The 4755-nt window shown below is 41.7% G+C and overlaps 1 long non-coding RNA gene across 1 annotated transcript; it reads right to left on the reverse strand.

Moving 5' to 3' along the window:
- Positions 1-621: 621 nt before the first annotated feature.
- Positions 622-2188, reverse strand: LOC141165239 (uncharacterized). Its single transcript, XR_012251107.1, has 3 exons — positions 2058-2188; positions 1515-1665; positions 622-1436 (listed from the first exon to the last, which is right to left on the reverse strand). It is a non-coding gene; the product is annotated as an uncharacterized lncRNA (long non-coding RNA).
- Between the last annotated feature and the right edge of the window lie 2567 nt (positions 2189-4755).

Genomic DNA, 4755 nt, shown 5'->3' on the forward strand with positions numbered 1-4755 from the left:
AGCAAAACCGGCAAGTTTTTCAAGCTGAAAACCATGGCTTTTTTTTCCTGAACCATGTGTAGTTTTATTGTCGTTTCCTGGGCATTTTTCCTATGGTTTTCATCACCTTTGTCTTTTTTTAGTGTTTTTCCATTTTCTTGTCATGTCTTTTGTACTGTCATTTTGAATAATGAGAAAACCGATTGCTCCGTTTTTAAGCAAAAGCGATGGTAAAACACTTCCGAGTAGAAAATAACAGAAGAATGGACCGGTCACTTCTTTTAACTGCTTGGTGTTTTTAGAAATCTGAAGCGGTTAAAAGATGTTTAAAAGCCTAAACATGTCCACAACAAGTCTTTTTTTTTTAGATAAATGCATATCTTCATTCATTTGAGTATTTTTCATAGCGGTTTCCTTGGCAGGATCTGCCCCCCAAAAATGTCACTTGCACATACCTTTAGTGGTATGTACCCAAAATTAGCACCAGTGAAAACTACAGCTTCCTGACCCCTTGCGACCCCCTCTCAAAAAAAAAAAAAGTTATGGGTCTCAGATATTGGTGAAAAAAAAATATTTTATTAAAAAATTGTACATAATAAACGTAGTATATACATTTGGCATTGTCGCCATTGTATTGGCCGAATAAAGATAACATGTTAGTTATATCCATTGGTAATCTGCAATAATGCACCACTCTGGTGTTTCTTTTATTTCACAGTTGAAGTGGTGCCACGAATCTAAGTTCCCTGCTCCTAGTATTACACTTACCAGCCGGCATCTTCAGTTGTTCCCAGCTCCACTCTGTTCCCGCGGCGCCATCTTGTGAGCGCAACTTCTGACTGACCGTAAGTCAGAGGTAACGGTCACAAGCTCTCAGTGTAAGTCTATGGGATGCTCGTTCTGGCCTCATTCTGGCTCTCATAGACTTACATTGAGTAGTGACCTCCGGATCACCCAGCAAACAGTGGTGCGATCCGGCAAGTCACAAACTGCTGGAGACTGACCGGAGCGGCACTGAGAGCAGATGAAGACTATTGTCAGGGATCTTAGATTACCACGACCGCTCTAATGGTTTACGTAATATAAAAAACACTGGAGTGGTGCTTCAATTTTCATTCCACTAAACATTTTTATTTATAACTGTTCTTTACACTCTTGTGCTATTCATGTTAACTTATTACTTTGTAAAACAAAGTTTTCTGGGATGGTTTAGATGCAATCAATTATTATATTTTATTAAATTAGTCTGGCCTTTAAAGTGATGATCAAGGACTTGAAACTGATTGCGTATCTGTAGAATAGGTCATCAATATTAGTTCAGGGGATTTCTGAATCTTTGCATCCCTGACCATCAGCTATATGAAGAGTCTGCAGTACTATGGAGAACGCAGCATCCTCTGCATTATCTATGAGATCCAGCTCTGTATGTAAAATAGCGGCTTGGCCTGGTCCTGCAACTAAGAAAAATAAATAGAACTGAGCAGTAATATTGGACACAACTGTGACTATATGTTTTATAGTCGTGTTACACTCACCTAACTTCTTGTAGGCAGTGTTGGACTGGGGTGCCAAGAGCCCAACAGTAACCAACTACAGGGCCCCACTTTTCAGCTATCCTGTTCTCCTGTGGGACAGTCCAAGCATGCATACAGGTGTAGACCGTGGTCTCTCTCAGAATACAGTGGGCTGAGGACAAAGAACATGACCAGGCAATTTGCTAAGAAACTAACAACAAAAACAGTGTTTCCCTGGAAATGGAAGAAAGAAACACAGATAAATATCACACACACCTAGCCCAGATCAGCTAGGACACCTGCGCTGCACAACCGATAGACCCAGGATGTTCTATCAGATACATTATAATTCACAAACTTATCAGTTCTCTAAAATTACAATTCAGTTATGCTCTCTATACACAAGCTCACCCACTGATGGGAGTATCTAGCTAATATTCACACAGTCCCACTGGCAAACAATGTCTCTAAATGAGAATTTATGTTTGGCACCAAACTCTCTCTACAGACTGCATGCATATGCCCACGGGGATCCCTGTGGTGGGGCCTGAGCTCAGGACTTACCGGCCGTTAACTGCTCACTGAAAAGGCTGTCTGATCATCAGAATGGCCGTTTAGCTGGGAGACTGTGGAGTGGATCCTGGGCTTGTCACCTGAAGCGCAGTTTTAGCCTGACAGGCTAGCAGAAGACCATTCACGTCACAGCCGATGCTTTTGGGAGGAATTCAACTCTGCTTCCAACCGTAGTCGTCCCCTCAATGTGTTTATTCTTCTCTGGCAGGAATTACAGGAACAGTCTGTCTCTGACAAGAACCCTCTCACGCCTGTCTCTATGCTCGAAGATGGCCGCCTTCAACCCGCAGAAATCCTTCAGTTCTCAACTGTTGCTTAAGGCGGCTTAAACTGGTTATTTTCTTGTGTGCCAACTGACACACAGGTGACAGTAGTATGATTGTGCAAACCGCTGCCATCTAGTGGCCAAAACCCAAATAACATCTCTTATGTTTAAACATGTAATACATATCTGCTAAACACCTTTTATGTTTATGTTTACACAGGTAATCATATCTAGTAAAACAGCTTTAGATGGGAGTGGAGTGGGAATCTTCAACCACCCCATCACATGCCACCCCACTAGAGGTTGGCGTCCTCGACACACCTTCCCAGATGAAATCGTCCTGCGCATAAAGTTGTGAGGGTATGCCTGCGGTAACCCGAGTGGTTCTTCGCAGGACTGGAGTTATTGACTCCCCCGGTGTACTCTCACTGGGGGACAGCCACAGGTTGGACTGCGGCAGTCCTCTCCCCTTGTATATTGTCTCTGGGGGAAAGCAGAGGTTGTTAAATAGTCTCTCTGGGGGTCAATATTGCAACAGATGGGCCCTAAGTCTGTAAGGGAGTGGGTACAGCCCACCAATCATCATCTATAGGCGGGTCCGCTCTCTCTGATTCAGGTTCTGGTGCCGCCTCAACAACCGCGGGTTCTTCAAACTTACATCATCTCAGCATGTTGCAATGGAGATTCCTAGTTGGCCCCCCAGTCCCCACCGGTTCCACCTCATACACGAGGATATTGGGGTCCACATACTGTGCTGCCTCCCACTGGTCATCAAACTTCACGGACTTCTTTTTGACTCGGACTAGCACTCTTTCCCCTGGAGCAAACACTTCCTTATGCACTGGTCTCTGGTCATAATGTGTCAGCTTCAAGAAAATATAGTTGGCACCCCGTATAGCTAGGGTAGTGCTTGTGGAAAACAATGTTCCTAGGAAAAGCAAATCCTGGCACTCACGTGTTGATGGTTGATTCATATATTCCACAACCTACAAGACGTTTCAGCCTGTCCAAGGCTTTTTTCAATTGTGGTTAAATGCATTCAGTCAAAATATATATAGACAAATCCACGAAAATGACACAATTCTCATTAACATAAAAGAGAAGACCAACAAACAATATATAATAATAAAACTATACAAAAATTAATAAAAATAATAATAAACATAAATTACAAAACATCATCCACAAGTAAATTTATATACCTAAATAATCCCTAACCAAATATAAATACATTAATCTCAAAGTATAAATTCCATTTAATTATTCCCACCTATATATATATATAATATAATTTAGAACTTTCTGAAATATATATTTTTCAATATTTTTATATTGTTTTTGTTAAATATATTTAATATTTTATAATTTTTTACATTATTTTTAATGTTTTAAGTTTTTTTTGTTTTTTAAATACTGCTCATTATATTTATATATACAACTAATTCCTTATAACCAACCTGCATCACATAACTTGCATCAAATAATTGAATCTACTCTTTCTTTCCTCTCCATAATACTAAAATTCACCAGAGTCGTTTCAAGTCACTATCTAGTTAATGCCCTGTAGATAAATCAGTATATTGCCGCATTCCCACAGGTCCTAATTCACAGGGTAAGAATGATTTACCATAATTTTCTTGTATTTCTGTGCACCCCATTATCCAAACTCAGTCTATCCCGTTCAGAGAGGTATGATTTCACATCCAGCTACTACTATAGAAATCACTCCAAATACATGGGGATAGAAAAGCCTGCATTCCAAGTTATTCTCACATTCCACAGGTCTTTATTAGTGTTGAGCCACCCCCGTAGTGTTCGAGTTCGGTTCGGTTCGTCGAACACCCGTGTGTTCGCCGAACTGTTCGTCGAACTGTTCGTCGAACACCTTCGAACACCGTTAAAACCAATGGCAGGCAAACAAAAACACATAGAAACACATAGAAAACACCTTCAAAGGTGTCCAAAAGCTGACAAACTGCTCAGAAGACACAACTAACACATGGAAAAGTGACAAGTACATATAGTCATGCGAAAAGAAAAGAGGTGGAGGAGTAAAAGGAGGGGGAGACACAGATATAGGCATGTCATGCCCTTCTAAAATCCAAAAAGTGAGAAGCTGAGACGGCCAGTCCGCTCCTGCCCGTGCCACCTCCGTGTCGCCGGGTTTGTGCCAGAGCCGCGGTGAACCCTGACGGCCAGCCCCCCTCTCCCAATACTGGTGCCTGTCCGCTGGTGGGTCGAGAGAGCCCCCCTGTGGTGGAGGCAGCTCTAAGCTTTTTAATTTAAATTGTCCCTCTAATTTGAATGAATACACTTTAAATCCATTTACAAGGATCTATTGGAGGGCAAGTCTCATGCCAGCAGCCGCGTAATTCCAGCTCCAGTAGCGTCCACTAAAGCTGCTGCAGTTAAAAAGCTTTTATA

This window comes from Phyllobates terribilis, unplaced genomic scaffold (assembly GCF_046119375.1).
Source record: "Phyllobates terribilis strain yellow unplaced genomic scaffold, ASM4611937v1 Scaffold_11__3_contigs__length_659146591, whole genome shotgun sequence".
Lineage (NCBI taxonomy): Eukaryota > Metazoa > Chordata > Amphibia > Anura > Dendrobatidae > Phyllobates > Phyllobates terribilis.